Below are 19600 nucleotides of genomic sequence, written 5' to 3'. Positions count from 1 at the left end.
AATCTTACAAGTTTTACAGTGGAAGGTTGAAAGAACATAATGTTTTGTGATGCAGGTTTACTTCCAAGTCGCTCTGGTTACAAAACTCATTTTCCCCAATTAATATTTAATTTAATTTAATGTTAAGTGAATTACACTCTTAAAAAGAGAATTTTCAAACCAACTGAAGTTTAAAAAGAGAATTGTTGACCAACTTAATTGAATTGCTTCAAGTGGTAACTGTACAGAGCATGTTTCATTCACAATATCAGTGAAGGGAAGCAAGGTAGTACTTTATTCAAACAGAAAAATAAGTAGTCAATCCGTTTATAATAAAGCAAAATAAAAGTGCGAAACTACTCACTCCTTTGAGCACAACTGTCAGAAACATTATGGAACGTACGATAATAGACTTTAAAAATGTGTCATCTATTGCCAAGCTTCTGAAGTCATTTTCATTCCTGTCATTAGCAATTGCGCTTTTTTAATTGAATTGTTCTGCCCATATTGTACTGAACTTTAAACCTTACATTAACTTTAGTTCCCGACCGTAGGGTTATTGTCACACTTTTCCTCTGAGCCAAAATAAAATTCTGCAGTGGCATCACAAAACATGCACCAAAGAAAAAGCTCAGATGTCCGGCTGCGTATGAACCACTAAAAACAATTATCAAATCACATCCATTGTTACTCCCAAGAAAGTGTTGACAGTTTGAGGTTAACTATTTCCAAAATGGTGGACCTGCGAGAAGGAAACAATGCCCTCTCTCGACACCAGCGCCACTCCCCTGGCTGCTCTTGTTTCATCTCGCTCTTTCAATGATGTATGTGTGACAGGGGGAGCTCCAGTAAAACCCTGCATATATGCCAAAATACATTTTACAAGCACCGCTCTAATCAGCCTGCAGCCAGAGGCTCATAAATTGCTTCAGTGTGTCTGGAGCTGGTGAACAAATGCAGCTTATGGTCCCTGCTGAGGCTCGGATATACAGCAGGCCACGCTCCCTCCCAGTGATGTTTGTGAGCAATGGAGGGAGGAACAATGCGGCGCCTTTATATCAAAAATGTGACAAGGGCAATAATTTATGCACCTGTTTAATCAGCTGAGTGCATGTAGGCAAATGTTTGCATACCACCACGTGTTGTCAGTGCGTGTAATAGCACGAGTGCACGTCCCGGCGTCGGGATGCCTCGCAAATGTCGAGCGCTGTCGTTACGTCGGCATTTAGCTATCACTGCAGGAATCGTCAAGCGGTTGAGGGGCGATAAATGCCTGCTCATTATGAATTATCCCAATGATTTGTGTCGCTTCAGCAGGTAGAAGAGTCACCAAGCCGGCCGGGTGGTTGTTGTGCACTTTGTCATAGGCGGCGGTAACCTTCAGTGTCCTCCGCTGACAGGAAATGCAGTTTATCAAGTGGGGGATGACACCGGCGGGCGGTGATATATGCGGGACTGTACTTCCCTAGATAACTCTTAATAGCGCCGAGCCCTGTTCCTTCTTCGCTTCTCGTTTTTTTTCCACCAACAGGGAAATTTCTGAAGTAGAAGAAGCTGATCAAATAAAATGATGCTTTTAAGGTTGCGCCAGAGTTCCAAAATGACTTCCACGAGTCCTCAAATGGCTTCTACGAATTATATAAAGGCACCTTGTCATCTCATTAAAGCAGGCTAAGTGTAATCTCTGTCTTTGTTGTTTGATTTTTGGCCAGGCTGCGGACTAGATGAATGCGTCTCCTATTCCTATGCCTACATTGTGGAAACGAGTAATGAAACAGCACTGAAACAGTACAAGAAATATTCCAAATGACAACAAATAAGGGTGGTACAAGTGAACTGGTACATGAGATATAAAAGTAGGCCTTATTGGATCAACTTGCAGGTAGTTGTTGATTTACAACCTAAGCAACATACAACTGATCTGACAGTATCAATAATCATCCTTGACTGTTTCTAACCTGTTTTGTACATTACTGAAGTTAACTAGCTGATCAACTTAGCTAATACAGGACGCTTTTTGTCTGTAACATGACACAGTATACCTCAATTTCAACTTTAAAACAAAACAAAAATTTCAACCTTTTTTTTTTGTCCTGAAAAATACACTTTAAAAGGGAAGTCATGTCAAAAATATTCTGTTCTTTATAATAATATTTTACATACTAACCCAAACACATTCTGATTAATATTGCATTTGCGGAATATAAATTAAGCAGCAAAATCCACTCATTTTTATCCACCTGAGCGGGGCGGCCATTTTGGCACTTGCGTAGTGCCTAAGGGCTCGAGTAACAACCAACCACAGCTCAGCTTGCGAACGTCCCAAGACCAAACTCGGAAAACAGGTTTTGAGTTTTTTAACATGTTTGTCTGCGAACATCTTTGCAATCTTTTTATGAACCCTGACAAAAACACAAAATTCACTATATGTTCACAAGCATTCGCCACTCAGTGAGATACCAGGAGATACTTGACTCGCTTTGCCATTTTCAGCAATAAAAGCTTATTTTGTCCAGAATTAATTTGATAACTTCACTATTTTTCTCGTACAATTAATACCTCATAATAATCAGAAATAAATAAATTAATACCTCCAAAGCTCATTTTTCCACTTGCTGTCGACTGAAGATGACACCACGAGTGTTGAGGAAATACTGTAGGTAGCGACCAATCACGGCTCACCTGTTCTCTGGGTTTGGTCAGCAAACTGAGTCGTGATTGGTCGCTACCTGTTTCCTTAGCACAGGCAATGAAAATAATGATTTTATTATATTAATTATAGACACAATATTATCTTATCTTTTCTATTATCTTACTGCTGAAAATGGCTAAATGAGTCAAGTATACCTTTTAAGCCTTTCATAAAGTGCAGAATGCAAAGTCTTCGCATTAGCATGCGTATACAGGTTTCACCTTCAACATTTCCTGTTTTTTATATGCTAGCAAATAAACTGCTGCATAGGAAAGCTCATAACCACTCCATGTATAGCTGGTGTCTATGAAATCCAAGATTTGTTGCCTTTTATTCAAAATGTACGACGTGGTTGGGTTTCTACACACAGAAGCCACACACACCTTCTGCGTGGCCAGTCAATAAGCAGACTGCGGCTTTGGCAGTGCTCTGTCTTATTTACAGGACGTTTGTAGCACTTGACATTTATCGTGGCTGCGGGGCCGTGAACTTCATGCAAACGCCACCGAAGCATTCAATGCCAAGGGCCCCGCGGCCCCCCTCCTTCCCCGCTCGGCATCATCACAAGTCTTTTCACGCTACGATAAATCACTTCCACTGGGCCCCCAGGAGAAGGCTAGAGGTGGGGGATGAGAGGACGGGGCGCGGGTTCAACCGGGAAGACGGAAGAAGGGCAGTTGAGACGGCCAGTCAGGGTTCAGAGAAAGGGGGCAGTAGCGTTGAAGGAATACCCGGAGGTTAACGCCAGCTCTGTTTCTCCCTCATTAATTGTTGGACGCAGTCGCACAAATATCACTAACCATTAAGGCAATAGCATATGGTTGGGGTAATGATCTTTAGATCTCAGTGGGATGTAAATACTCATCACGTGGCTTTCTGAGTGGACTTATGGCCACAAGACATAAAAGCCCTCCTGAAGCAATTGTAGATGTGATACACCTTCAAGCTGTTTTGGCTCACTTGGGAACACACGCTACATTAAAGCAATCTGAATCAGCAGTGTGTGTGGCGTTTTCCAATTAAGTGACAGATATGGCATCTATCGATCATGTTGGGCGGCGCTTACAAGATCACAGGATGGATTGGGGGGTTGTGGTTGGTTTCTGTCTTTTGGATGAGAGTCATGATCTTTCTATCAAAGACATAGGACCTAAAATCAATCTCACAATCTTTCCCATTGCAGTGGAACACCAAACGTCACACAGTTCAAAGTTTTGGGGACATGAATACAGTATGTGTCAAAGTTAAAGAAAACCACCACCATGTGTGATGTCACACAAAATGTCAGCCACAGCTGGCAATAGAGAAGGCCACATCATTTGCCCAGCATACCACTTACACTAATTTCCGGACTACAAGGCTCACCTGACTATAAGCCGTGCTAGCTAAATTTGGGGAATACTCGAGTTTGTTACACATACTGTATAAACCGCACCCGACTGTAAGCCGCAGGTGTTTTAATGCTACCTACCGGGTTCCAGCTACTTTCTTCTCCATAATGAGGGCGCAAATTGTCTCGCTCTCTCCTACTGTATTTGGGCTCACTTGGTTTGTTTTGCTCTGCCTGATGCGCTTGTGCTTCCTTTATAGTGCGCCCCCTTGCAATCTGATGGATAAGCCACACCTTTGTATTAGCTGGAGGATCAAATGCAAGTGAAAGAAGTGCTAGCTTGTAGTCCAGAACTTACTGTACTGTACTGACAAGAATAAATCATGGGGAAAATTACCTCGTATGATAAAATAATAAATGATGGAATTAGTGGAGGAACTTTTCAACAAACAATTTCCTGTTTATTGTAGTTTTCATACAGCAGATCACATCTTTTAACACTTAAATTTGTTGTGGCCATTAAAACGAACTTGAAGAGGTTTTACGATGTACCAATCTGGAACAAGTTAATTAACTTCACAATACTTACTGCTAATTTATTTTATTTTTTACTATTAGTCAACTCGCATCACATAACATATTTTATTTTATTTAGTAGGCTCTGCTGTTTAAGAAAAGCAATGACTTTTGTCCAATAACTTTTCCACTGATTCAAAAATGACTTATAGATCCTTGACACAAATTAACAACACTGAAAAAAGCGCAATGAATTTTTAAATCCAGTAGAGAAAATGACCCTATACCCTCCAAATAGGATCAATGATCCAGCTCTAGCCTGACAGTCAGACGATGGTTTGGGCCGCTCATGGGCAGAAAAGTACAAGCGCTAATGGTGGCAGCGCATTAAAAATGGCTTCACTATAGAATGATGAATGCGGTTATGGCGCCCACCGAATCCTCTCAGCAGATTCCGTTAGGCCATACATCCTGCTGCGGTTCGACAAATAATAAATCTAACTTCATGCAGGTCCCTATGATTCATTACGAAGCATTGGCCATAAATTAACAAAGTGGTTTTCAGATGCTTTTAACTTTGTCATGGCAGTTACTTACAAATCATGGGAAAACAGAATTCACTTGACTATAAAGCCAAGTTAAGCAATGTGGGAATAACAATGTTAATGCTTACCAATTGAAAAAGCTTGATGTTCTTGGAGAAGCACAAGGATGACACTGAAGAATGTGCTTGAGGCTACAGAGGTGCTCAGATCTATCGTGATATCTTGACTGAAATAAAAACACACAAGGCAGAACGTGAGATTGACGAACAGCATCATTTGTATTGCAGTGAGGTATTTCACATCATATCATGAATTTCTCTACAAGAGCTACACTGAAATTTAATAATTTCCATAGATTAATGTTTTAAATATTTATATAATTTTAAATAAATTGTTTGTTTAGTGCATTTCTGGACGGAAGGAGTGAATCTTCCAGATGATGATACAAACTGAAGGCTTGCTTTATTGTACGGTAATCAAAACCAAAAAAGTGTGTTGGAATTTGGCTGGCAAACATCTTTTTTGCTAGCCAAACGAGATAATTGCTAATCAAGATGTTGTAGATTTTCATTTGTATTAATAGGAAATAAAGTAAATGTATTATGAAAGTATTTTATACACCACACCGGGCACCAAAGGTGGGGACTCAAGTCACAAGACTTGACTCGAGTTTCCAATTGAAGCATTTGTAACTAGCTTGGCTAAAATTTGAGCCAAGTCATAGAGTTTCAACGTGAACATCAGAATTTTCACTAAAGTTTATTGTTTAAGTTATTTTGGGGGCAGTGCATGCTGCAAACCCAGCAACCCTGGCCACAAGTATGCTCTGAAGTGAGTGCTAACTGCTAAGGCCGCCTCGTGAAGGGAGCTCCATAGATGATTATATTTGGATTCAAGGATTGTGTTTTTAATACAATACGGACTCTGTCATCATCAACATCTGTCACTATGAAACCTATAAATGCAGATAAATTACATTAGCCTCACAATTTAGCTCACCGAAAACTGGTCAAACATGAACTAAATGCAATGTCAGTTATGCATTAAATTGAAACAATAAAGTGACGCACGCAATAAACTATACCGTGAAAAACTGATTGTGAATGTGGTAGCATAGATATGTACAGTAGCTATACATAGACTCCTCCAATGAGTGGGCTAACTTATTGCTGCGCTACCTCAGCAAATTCGCCATATTTAATGAGGCAGGACATTCACCCATTGACATAGAGAGAGAGAGAGAGAGAGAGAGAGAGAGAGAGAGAGAGAGAGAGAGAGAGAGAGAGAGAGAGAGAGAGAGAGAGAGAGAGAGAGAGAGAGAGAGAGAGAGAGAGAGAGAGACTAATATATTTGAGAAACAGATAGGCGCCAAGAAACTATATGCCAATGTGATGATGACGTGTTTACTCCTTATAATATTTATCATCACAGTAACATTGGTAGGTGTAAACAAACTGCAAATGTAGAAGAAAATGAGAAATACTGGATTAACTGTGAGATTTATGTGTAACTAAAAAAATGCTTTGACCTCACCGTGCTGGCACATAAGTATCACAAAAGTGTTTACAGACGTAAATGGCAAACAAATGTGTCTCGCTGCAACTCCATTGTGTGGGACCATTTAAGAAGAACATAAAAAACCTGTATGATGTTTTGCTTTGGCTTGCTGTCAGATCAACAGTCCGTGCTGAGGATGCAGCTTTCATAGATAACTAAGCAGACATGCATTAGGTCATCTAAGTTTTTATCCATGTGGGTTTTTTTGGGGATCACAGTTGTGCTGTGCTAGGGGTTTTTCCACAACAGAAAAGTCTGTTTATAGTGCCGGTAAAAGTCTTCCAGAAACGAAAGCTAAATTAGGCATAATTGAGTGTTTGTCCTTTCTTTTAGCTATTTAATCAAATGAGGGCATTGGCCTAGTCTGTAAACCTGCATCAAAAAGCTCAAGAATTATAATGTCCAGGATACTTTTGAGGGGCGGAAAAAAAAATCAATAGACTAAGGACAAAGAACCTATAGCCCATCACTTAATTCTCTTATCACTGTGATTTAGGAGAAGAGGAGGATGTTAAATAAGTGTAAATCTTTAGCTATGACTTTGAAGGTGCTTTATGGCACTTCTTACAGCATCTCCCAGACAGAATGTCCATACCTTCCACAGAGCGCACAATTTATGGCTTTATTACCCTTTGTCTTAAAGAGCAGAGAGACATAGCAGGGAGGGAGCAGATAACAGCCAAGCTAGCAGCACATCACGGGGGTGCTTGGTACAAAAAGAAAAAAGAAAAAAAAGTTGATGCCATCATCGATAGAGAGCAATCTCTGTGACAGCTTTATGGCTTGGGAGCACAGCTATTCTTCAGGGCTGGAAGATGAGAATGGTGTACCCCCCACCTGAGCCAAACTACTCCTTGTCTCGCACCTGTGCATTGTACAAAAGCTGCTCAAATTTGAAATGAAATTATCAGGAAATATATGCTTGAAAAGTCATACAGATTTTACCCAAACTGTCGGTGCACCATACTAGACTTTTTTGTCTTTTATTTTTTTTCCTTAAGATTTTTATAACACTTTCACAAAAGAAATGAATTAGCAGTTCAGAGAGGTTTCAGTAATAATGTCTCTCGGAGAAAATCGACAGTAGTCGTCTAGATCAGTCGTCCCCAACCACCGGTGTGTGGTCCGGTACCGGTCCATGGACTATTTAGTACTGGGCCACATGGATCAGATGAACCCCAAAAAAAACAAGCAAGAAATATTTTCAACGTCACCCAACCTCCCTATCGATTACCTTACAAAGAGCAAAATATACGCGAGGCGATTATATGACCGAAAATTGGGATATTACAGTGACAAGAGCTATAAGTATTCAATCAGACATGAAGTATTTTTTTTTTTGGTAAATCACTGTTATCTTTTGTTCTAAAATTTGTTGCACCATTGAGTAAAAGTTAATAATACTGTTCATTTTATGTTGTTTTAAAAATTAAATGTTAATAAAATCTTACCTTTTTTTCAATATACAGATGCTTTAAAACTGTCAATTTTAAAATGACGTAAAATAGTGAAATGGAAGCACATTTGTGGAAAATGAGCAATGTTTTTATAAATCTCTCACTGGCAATGATGAGAGTGTTTAAATTGAGTAGTTTCTAACATGAATTAGTTCACTTCTGCTTGTACTGTTAAGAATGTTAAAATGGTACTTAAAATGGTCCCTTACATGTAAACAATTCTTTTACATATGATATGATGTGTATACTGCGATTGGCTAGAAACCAGTTCAGGGTGTACCCCGCCTACTGCCCGAAGCCAGCTGGGGTAGGCTCCAGCATCCCCCCTTGTGAGGACAAGCGGTTGGAAAATGGATGGATGATGTGTATTATTTATTATGCATATAATGTAACAATATTCTGGGGGAAAAAACAGGGGGGGAAATATTCAGAAAAATATATATTAAAAAAAACTGGAAAAAATACTTTTAAATAAGCTGAATTTTTTTTTTAGAAAAACAGTTTTATTTTTTTAAATAAAAGAGAAAAAAATACTCAGAAAAACTGAAAAAAATTTAAGTAAAACAGCAGATTAAAAAAATACTCAAAGAATAAAGATTTTTTTTCAAGTGAATGCACACTCCCATATTAATGTAATTAATCCATGATTTGAAAATTTGTTTTCAAAGTTGTCCAAATTAGAGCTATCACTCCATCAATCAAACTGTGTAAAAGAAACACCTTCACCGAGAGAGCAAAATCCAATATCTAAATGTATTCCTCGGTGATCAGATTTACTCTGCCTTTACAGCAAGGCCGCCACCACTCTGCTAGAGGTCACAGGGAGGACTAACAAAGGAGGGGGGGGGGGGTGGCATCTCGAGGGACCATCTTCACCACAGAGTCATGGGTTCCTCTAAATGAGGCAGATGCTTCCTCATATTTTCTTACTGTGTCGACAAGTGGCTTATTGTTTCCCTTGATAAGGATACAGTGTTCCCAGTAATGGGAATTAGACGGAGGCGTAAGTCACCGAGACGCAGCGTGAGACTGAATCAATAGATAATAGGACATTTCTCATGGATGTAAAAAAAAAAAAAGGCCCAGTTACTGTCAGTGCTGTTTAGATGGAGCGCGAGGCCTCTTATTTGTCTGGACTGGAAGCCACGCTCAAGGGGAGTGTGTTAAGACTCGGAATAAAAGCTACACTCTGCTTGAACTCTGTGGACGCGGCTTCACACTTTTTCCAGACATATTCCCCATAACATGCATTTAACTGTGTAAACTCATGACAGCTGTACAACTACAGTATAAATGACCAGATGGCAAGATACAGTATAGTCAACCCTTTGAAGAGTGTGACCAAAAACGTTGTGTACATATAACCCAGACTGCGATATGGAACCAAACAGAAGGACTCATTTATGATTTTTTGTGACACAAATACTTAAACCTGTCACACATTAGTAACATGATTAATAGTGTGTAATGTGGAAACAATTCAATGAGAAATTCAGTTGGGTCGCATTCTGCTGCTGGACACCTAAACCATCTGTCTAATGATTGAACAATGCGACAACAAACGATATGCACGTCCACCATAAATGGATTCCAATGGTTTTGTCACTGTCATACATCTGTTGTACCGGTATTAGATTTTTTACATGTGACTATACTATACTTGCTGTTAATGATTTTTAACGCCTCTGGACACAAGGATTACCTTTGTGATCAGTAATGTGAGCCTAACCTAATCCTCAAAATGTGAACAACAAATGTGTCTAATTATTTAAAGAAAATATGACAATGTTTATTGTTTTTCGGTCACTGGCGATGTGCTCACTTGCCTGAATTCCAAGCAGGCAGGGTCAATTTGTGATTGACTAGCGACCACTTCAGGATGGATTTCACTAATGTCAGCTGTGATAGGCTCTAGTTTACTGTGACCTTAAACAGGAAAAGTGGGACAGGAAATGATGTTCATCAGGTTTCAGGCATTTTTGGGGAAAATGTATTTCAGGATCACCTTTCATTTCAAGGACAATTAAGGCCTTAACTTAAGTCAAATCTAGACTAGACTATGTTTTAAAGACCTTAGGACACCTGGTCGATTAATCGTTTGTCGATTAACTAATTTGTTCCCAAAAATGTATAAATACGTTCTATTTTAAACATTACCACGGTCCCAAATATGTATTAATACTTTTTTTTTAAGATAGAGCATAAAGATGGCTTTTATGCAGCCTCTGGACTGAAGAGAACGCTCGAAGCAATGGCAGTTATTACAAAAACGGCCAGCAGGTGGCAGCAGAGTATATGAGAGCATCCAGGGCCATGTTGAAAAAAAAAACTCAATTACTCACAATTCTAAATAGATTTGTGAATAATGATGAAACTTAGCTATAATTTAATGCTAATTGCTGCAAAATGGAAACAGATAGAATTTTTTTTTTCCTGATGAAAAAAAAGAAGAGACTCTAATTTTTCTTTTGGAAGGTTCCATGTTTTTATAGCAATAGAACACAATATTATGTGGGCCTTTGCACTGAGAGGCGGATGTGCTAACTAGTCAGCCACTGTGCCGCCCTGCCTTAAACCAATTGAAGCAAAAATACAGTGAACTACTTCAATGCAACCACAAGAGGCACTGTTGTCTCAGTTTCAACAAATTAGGCACACTTCCAACAGGCAACATTATTCTTCACAAAACTGAAACAGGATTACCGAATGGCATTATATAATCTGTTAAATGATCATTACATTTGTCTGTAAACAATATAAATATAACTAGTGCAAAATAAAAGTGACTTCTAAATCTTAGCATGTTTCAAGGAAGACAACATTCTGTAGCTCCAGGAAGCTGGAGTGTTGTCTGGAAGCATCTAGCATGGTCAGCGATGGTGTCCGCCTCCTTGACAGGCGCCCCTCCGGCCATGGAATCCATTAAACCCAGAGAATAATTACTCACTGCCGCCATGTGACACCCTCGATAAATTAAACGCGCTGCTTAAGTTTTAAAGGCAAATGCATATTGTGGCCATCACTTTGAGGCTGGCCTTTTCGTGCTTTCGCATTATTTGTTGGAACAATGTGTGACCACAACTTAGTAACTCAGCCCAGCAGCTGACTACAGATGAATGGGCAATGTGCCGACGAGGTCGCAGAGAGGGTGGGGGATGGGGGGCGGGGTGGTGGTTGGGTGCTGTATTAAGGACCATGTGTATATGTCTTCATAATTAATGAATTCTAGTCCATCAGGCTAATCTAATTATGAAGAATGCTTTCATCTGCCATGAATCATCTCCACACTTTGTAAGACTCACTGGGGGAAATAACCCAGACATTTACATTTTTCTTTGTGAACAGCACAGAGGAAACTTATTGGCTTGACGCAAAATAATTCTTAAAACCCTGCGGCTAATGGCTTTAAAGAAAATGTAATTATGTTTTAATAATTGACAAAATAAGCCCGAGGAGCTTAGATTTTTTGCCAACAGTCTTGATCCATAAAGTCACTTTTTCTAACAGCTGCATGTCTAAAAGAGGTAATTAGATTCTAAGTAAACAGATATAAGACCTCGGCAAACACGCTAGGCAGACGGCGAAGGATTTGCGGTGAGATGGAGATGTCATCACTCCTCACAATGGCTTGATGGAAGATAACGCAACTGCTAATAGCTCCCTTCAATTATAAAATAAAGCACAATTTCAATTCACCTCCACCCAATACAACCTGTAACTTATGACGCGTAGTACAGTGTAGAGCTGTCAAAATTAATTGATTAATCGACAAGTTATCAATTATCAAATTAATCGACAACTATTTTAATCATTGAGTAATAGTTTGGAGCCATTTTTTTTTATTTCAAATTGTCCAAATCCTCTGATTTTAGCATATCAACAGTTGTTGTTCACAGATTTCTGTAGTCCGTGAAAGATGACTGATTATCTTCTGTGTTTAATCAAAATGAGACATTTGCTAACATCTGTTTTTACTTTAAACAATGGCCGAACGGGAAACAGTACAACATCAAACCCCCCCACCCCCCTTTTTTTTAACCACTTGGCGAATACAAAGTATGAAATAAACACCAATCATTGGTTAATAATCAGGTTGGAAATGCTTTTTTAATGCACTTTAATGCAATTTTAAAATGAATCCCATTAGCCGAATAATTGATTGAATAATCAATAGATTAATCGATTTGAAAAATATTAAATAGTGACAACACTAGTACAGTGCGAACCAACCATAAAAGCCCAATTATACTTAGGTCGACACTCAAATTCATTAATGTAATATTTATTTATAATATTTTCCAGGCCCAACTTTGTTTCCTAGTCCATCCAAATATAGTTTGTTAAAAAAAACATACATGAATTTGCACCATGACTAATGAGTTTGCTTTTATGGCATTGGTTTATCTTTTATGTACTGCATGTAGTATTTGTAAAATGGTCAACTAAACCAACAAAATCTAAATCACAGTTTTATTTCCTATTATAAAATGTGTTTTAAAATGTAAAATCATGAGTCGATCGCCGTCTCGGAACAGATTGTTTTGCCAGCGTCATGGTGAATCATTTGAATGAGTCACTTACTGTATTTCACATGCACTATACTGTGCTGACATAACATGGTAACATTTGCCAACATCCTCACTATATTTCCAAAATAGCAAGACATATGTCATCCTTCCTCCGTCACCTCGACGGCCCCAAAAAAGAACTTGACAAAAGCCTTCTAGTTAGGCTGTTTGGAGCTGATGTTCTGTCATTACATGAGGGCCACTGGCTCAAAACTAAGAGAAACTTTATATATCCTGCGTCTCCTTCTCCTTTCAACATGTACTAATGATCTGAATGAGCGGGCCTGGCAGGACCACGTAGTGCGGCTTGAACCCGAATGTGACATATAAGGTGGGTAACGCGACACGGCCTTGGTGGCAGCACAAAGATCATGAGCGGCGCGGGCGGGTGTGACGTTCCGTCGTGATCACGCAAGTTCTCAGCTGCCGCCATTCATCTCCATCATGACAGTGAATGCGGTTGAAAGCCGACGGCTCTCTCGATGGCAGCGAGCTCGCCTCTTTCAAGTCTGATTAGGGGACTTGCCGGAAGATGAAGAGAAATCATTTAGTGGAGGATAAGTGCGTCACAAGATAATGGCAGCACAGGTTGAATATAGACAACGAATGAACTCCCCCTTTTTCGACTGATGAAACCCAAGGACAACCTGAGAAATCCAGGTGTTTGTAAAGATGAGAATTGCTAGTCGTCATGATCACTACTGTCAAGTAGCTGTGAATGTACTTCGTAATTCGGGACAGTCATGATGAAAAGATAATTCATGAGTCATCATATAAAAAATCTGTCCATATTAACCATAGGTTGTGAAGCACTCCTCCGTCCTGAGCCCATCAGAAGTAACAGCAGCTGTCTTGGATGGCAATTCTGACACACATGTATTCATGCGATATGTTTAAAATAGAGATAGACCGATATGGTTTTTTCGATACCGATAATTAGTTGTCAAGGACATCGATAACCAATATTTGGAGCCAATATAAATTTTCTCTAAAAGGAAAAATATTGGCATCAAAAAAATATTATTATTATTTTAAGCATATGTTTATTGAATAACGTTTAGGGTTCGTAAAGTATCGGAGTTTAAAAATATCTTAGTCAATACAAATCCTAGTTTTACAAATCTAAAAAACAAAAAAATAAAAATGATCACATTAGATTAATCACACTAATAATTTTGACCACAGATTATCCTTTATCTTGACAGCGGATGGCTACGTTTAAGATAGCACGGGTTGTCTTTGAGCAATAAACATAACGACATGCATTAAAGTAAAGTATTTAATAAATGTTTGTGTATGACGTTCAAAATATTTGGTCATGTCAAAATATTGGGGTTATTTTTTGTTCCATTTTAAATTATGCAAGTAATTAACTGATCATAAAAAAGGTTGAAGATGATCATGTGCAGTGGATCAATTTTTTTTGAAGATGTCGTCATAACGTTACATCTCGAAAGAATTAACACATAACAGGTGCTCTTCAAATTTGGTGGGGAAAAAATGTTGACAAAAAAACTTTAATTACGTGATTAATCAAAATTCTGAGATGTGATTAATCTGATTTAAAAAAATAATCATTTAACAGCTCTAATAAAAACTCCCTATTGTTGGCGACAGTAAAGTTTTTTTTTTTTTTTAAATATCTCAAGCATTAAAATTTTACTTATCTAGTTTTAATTTCAAACAAAGACAGAAGGTGGAGCGAGTTCCCAGGGTCAGTAGCATCTATGAAAATTTTAATATTTAGTGCCCTGATTTTTACACTTTTTTAAATGTATAGATTTTAGATTATAGATTTATTATCTGCCGTATGATTCTTCAAAATGACCGATGCCGATAGTCGTCAAAATGCTGAATATCGGCACCAATAATCGTCCCAGCCGATAATCGGTCTATCCCTAGTTTTAAATGTATGGTTTTCAATTAGCAGTCCTTTTGACGATCAAAGTCACGTATGTAGACGCCAAAGATCAATTTGATCTGGGCTAGCAGTGAATGAGTGAAAGAGGATAAGATGAAAAATGCTGAAATTTAGTTTTGTTACATTCTTCACTCTTAGATTTTGTTTATAGACAAAAGCTACCTAACGGATGTCATGACATTGCAGACACCAGTTAGGCCAACAATTAATTCAAACCCAACTAGGGTTGTCAAAGAGTCATTCTAGTCTTTCACATAGCTGACTTCGGCCCAGCTGGCGTGGTATCAATTGCCACTCAATGCGCTTTGTGACAGTCACCATGGGATTTAGTGACAAGCAGTTTTAATCTGGAATTTGCACTGATTGTGAGGTTAGTGAATCCAACAAGTTTCAGGCTCTTAACAATATCAACTTCCTCTAAATGAATCAGCATTCATTGCACTGTTAAGAGTTCATTTGCACATTAGAATGTAAAGGGGTTGGTCCTTTAGTGCTGCTTTTATTTGTTTTACAAGTCAGTTAATGGCTTGTTGTTAACAGGACTGTTGAAATATAACAGACACTACTTTCTGCCATCACATATTGATACCAAAAAAACAAACAAATGAATTTATGATGTATTTTCCTGCTGATCGATTGAGGCCATTTCATCAAATGCCCATCCCTATACTAAACCCTTCCGAATGTCTTTCAAAACTTTACAAAGGTGCCCTGACCAAAACAAAACACAATGACAGCAACTGTTTTATGACATCCTCTCTTCTCAAATGACAGAAACAGAGAGAGGAAGCGAGAGAAAGCAAGCACAGGGACCTGCAGTGTGTTTAGGAGGAAGGCGGCTGTCAGTCGCTGTCAATCATCTGCTTTTTGATGCCATCGTCTTGGCACACGCCTGTCTGTCTCCCAGCGAAACATCTATCAAAGAGTAATTCGCGGCAGAGACAGGCGCTGCCGCGGAAACACCAGGAAATCCACACGCTCGCTCATTTCCTTTGCAGCTGCCGCGTGAACTTTGTGAAATCTAGGTCTGTGGATTGTGATGGATGCCATCGTTCTCGATGGTCCTCCGAGCCAAACATTTGTTAAAATCAGTAAATGGGAGCTGGCATGCTGGTTGCATTCTATTGAAGGCTGTGGGGCAGTTAGTAGAGTGTAGATCTTCTAAATGTGAGGTTAAGTAATTAATCGGCCGACAATTATAATCGGTCGATTATTGCCCTTCAAACATTTGCCAAAACAATCGGTCAATTGGGCTAAGTCAGGGGTGGGCAAACTTTTTGACTTGCGGGCCACAATGGGTTTGAAATTTTGACAGATGGGCCGGACCAGGAGCATTTGGACCTCATAGCACAGTAAAAACACACAGATAAATGTACAACCCAATTTACTTATAGTGTGCACTTAGGACTGCGTTTTTCAAATGTGCAAAATCCACATATTTAAAACAGCTTTTCCAATAGCTTCATTTTTATTGTTTTAGCTCAACTTTTGCTGTGTTTTTATGCTTTGTAAAGTGACCTTGGGTGTTCTGAAAGGTGCTGTTTTTAAATGAAATGTATTATTATTATTATTATGATTATTATAAAATAGCCCTAATCCAGGTAGTACGTTTGCCTCAGTGAATATGCAAGATGCGGCATTTACACACTATTTGGCAAAGTGGGAGGAGAAATGTAAATAGATCATAATAGCACATACACTGTGATCTGTCAAACCTGGTGACTGCATCTATTATTAATAGATTTCAATTCAAGGCGTAAAGTTAAAGATTTTTTTTCCATTGGCCCACCCATTTTTAACCCGGGCCCACAGTACGTGTGACACATGCGGCTGCATGATAGCCGCTGCTGCCTGTCACGCGCTGAGGACAAAGCGCGTACATCCAATCCGTCTCTGACCACTTTTCCATCTCCGTGGGGGACGCATAGCACACGGTGTTTGTGCAGCAGCTCAAAAAGAAGCCAAAAGCCAACGAGGAAACGCTCATAGAAGTGCTCGACGCACGCCCCGGGGATGTATTCACCAATATCAACATTCTCCTGCATGCGCGCTCCTCACCTCACCCATGACAACATGTAGAAAGACTATCTTCAGCTGTCAAAAGGATCAAAACACGCAACAGTGCCACAATGTTGACTGATAGACTGAACTCTTTGTCCCTGCTTTCTTTCAAAAAAGAATTGACCAATTCTCTGGACTATCAGGACATTATTGCTGTGTTCAACACAAAACCCTGCCGTCTCCTGCTGTAAATGTCCAAATCCAAATCCAATAAGATAAGATCCACTGATTGTCACACCCATCTAAGTGGGGCGAAATTTGTTCTCCGCTTTGACCCATCCCCTGAGGGAGCGGTGAGCAGCAACAGCGCCGCGCTCGGGAATCATGTGGTGATCTAACCTCCCAATTCCAACCCTTAATGCTGAGTGTCAAGCAGAGTGACAATCGGTCCCATTTTTATAGTCTTTGGTATGACCCGGCCGGGAATTGAACCCATGACCTCCCAGTCTCAGGGCGGACACTCTAACCACTCGCCCACTGAGCTGAACAAAAAATAAATAAAAAAATAAATAAAATAAATAAATAAATAATAATTATATATATATATATATATATATATATATATATATATATATATATATATAGATATAGAATTTTTTTCTAGCCTTATTGGATAAGTTCGGCGGGCCGGATTGAAACGCATAACGGGCCGTATTTGGGCCGCGGGCCGGGGTTTGCCCATGTCTGGGTTAAGTGGACGATTATTTTCCCTTTAAAATGTTATAATCGAAGATAACCAAAATTTCCAATGCTGTGAAATTATCCTGAATGCACCATTTTGCTTGCTTAGCTTTAGCGACTAGCAAGTCCCTCAGCGTCCTTTAAGATGTTTAATGACACCCCAGTTGGAGTTAACTGCAAAACTAAACACATGACAGTAAGAATTACATCCACTGTATATTGAAATTCAAAACATGCTTCATTTTTAAAACATCGCTAGCCTAGCGTTAATGCTAAAAGTGAGGGGAGGATCCCAGTAAAATGCTTACAGGCAAATGTATATCGGTCGGACCCTAGTTAATAGTCCACAAATTGATTGTGTAAGATTGATACTGTATCTCTTTGTTAAGCCTGTATCCCACAGAGGGTTAAACGTTTGTGAGTGTTGGTGAAGGCAGCGAATGCACACTCCCGTCGGGGTTTATTCAAGGTTTGCTAATGTTTGTGTCAAGAGTTTTACTTTTAACATGTTCAAAATGTCCTTGTGACAAGAAAAAACATTTAAACTGTTTAGAGGAATATTTGGTGAACATTGCAAACTTAAGCAAACCCTGACAAACTATGACGTGACACCAACATTCGCTATCGTCACAAACATTCGCCCCTCACTTTGAAAACACTATGGATGAGCATTGTAATCTATTAACCAATTAATTAATGACTGTCGAATGTGTGTAACTGTTGATTAATTGCATCTTGAGGAAATTGAGGCATGATGTCGGCTATGGAAATTTGAGCTATAGGCAAGTCTCGACTTTCGAGTCTGCTCAACACGACAATGGCATTGAATAAGGAGTTCAGGACAATCAGCGAGAGATTGAGCTAGTTATTTTAAAATATTTTAAAACTAACACAGACTCAAGTAAGTGTTAATTAATTTTCCTTATAGTCAAATGCCGAGGAAACATTTCATGAGTTTATCCTTGGCATTGCTTACACTGAATCAATTTTGTAGTTTTTTTTGCATGAAAAAAAAGAGAAGATATTTAAGAAAATGGCGAAGAAAACAGCACTTAAAATGAAAAAAAATAAGCAATTTTGTCTTTTCTTTATTTATGCTGTGTAACAGTAAGAACTAAAAATCAACTTCTCCATACGGACTTCTTAAATGTGTTTAGACCACGAGTACAACGATTCAACAATTAGAAATAAAACAAATCGTCGAGACTAAATGGGAGGTAATGCTCCAACTGAAATTAAAAGTAATTATCATAACCACAGCAATAGCGATTTGGCAAAAAAAATAAAAATAACAGCCTGCATGCAGTGATATGAGAATAATAAATGAATATTGCTAGCTAATGGTCAAGCTATCCACTGGGCAAATCCGCCAGTGATTTAAAAAAAGGATGAAGCCTGTTAGAATTTAGCATTACAGGCACACCAGCCAAAGGGGATTTTACAAATGTTATTTTCATTAGAAAGCGCAATAGTAGAACTACCAGCGAACCTGGAGGTCAAACATGCGCCACCTGGAGGTCAAACATGTGTTCCCAGTACATAAAGCGTTCTCATGGCCTACTCTGATTGCTTCCCTTTGGATCATTTTGAACAGTGTGTCACGGCACTGCTTGATGTCATCAATCCATCCCACTGTCCTTGGCGCAATGCCTGCTTTTCATCTTGACCGAGAAGGATCGCTCACATTACATGCACGCCACACCTCTTTGGATGGGTCCAAGACGGCATCAAAATGGCTGAACAGATGACAGACTGAGGACCCGTCTTATTCCGCCGATCTAATAGGTCCTTCTAGGGTTGTTAGGAGCTTAACTGTGTCCATATTGGAAGTCCTCTGCTGTGTCCGCTGCCTTTGTTGGTCTAGTCAAATCACCGTGTGGCCTTGAACCCGCACTAAACTGACAAGTTCATCGCGCATAAGGCATTAAAGATGTGCATCTACAAGATGGGCGCTGGCTGTTTATTGCCACTCACGGCTCCATAAAGCCTTTTCATCCTTTGGAAGGATGAGACAGACATGCTCTATAGTCCAACTGATGGCGTTTAATACCGAATATAAACTATAAAACACAATAATAAACATGAGTGGAACAAATAAATCTGATTCATATTAGCCCTGAGGTGGGATTTATATAAGCTAAGATAGAGTCTTTGGGCAAATTGATGGTACAAGCTCTACAAAGCACTAGTGAGACACTAATATGGTCTTATAAACACGTGGGCAACACTTTAAAGTAGTTTCATCTCTCCTCTTTGGCTGGCCTAAGTGCTTAAGTAATGTATGGCTTTCATA

General features: G+C 39.1%; 1 long non-coding RNA gene across 2 annotated transcripts in view; it reads right to left on the bottom strand.

Moving 5' to 3' along the window:
• LOC144061384 (uncharacterized) overlaps nucleotides 1-19600 on the bottom strand; it is a 57421-nt gene that overhangs the window by 24773 nt on the left and 13048 nt on the right. For both annotated transcript variants that reach the window (XR_013296173.1, XR_013296172.1), the window contains exon 3: nucleotides 5191-5288. This is a non-coding gene — a long non-coding RNA (uncharacterized LOC144061384). The remainder of the gene's footprint in view (nucleotides 1-5190; nucleotides 5289-19600) is intronic.

This window comes from Vanacampus margaritifer, chromosome 12 (genome assembly GCF_051991255.1).
Source record: "Vanacampus margaritifer isolate UIUO_Vmar chromosome 12, RoL_Vmar_1.0, whole genome shotgun sequence".
Lineage (NCBI taxonomy): Eukaryota > Metazoa > Chordata > Actinopteri > Syngnathiformes > Syngnathidae > Vanacampus > Vanacampus margaritifer.
This window is presented reverse-complemented; position numbering and strand designations above follow the sequence as displayed.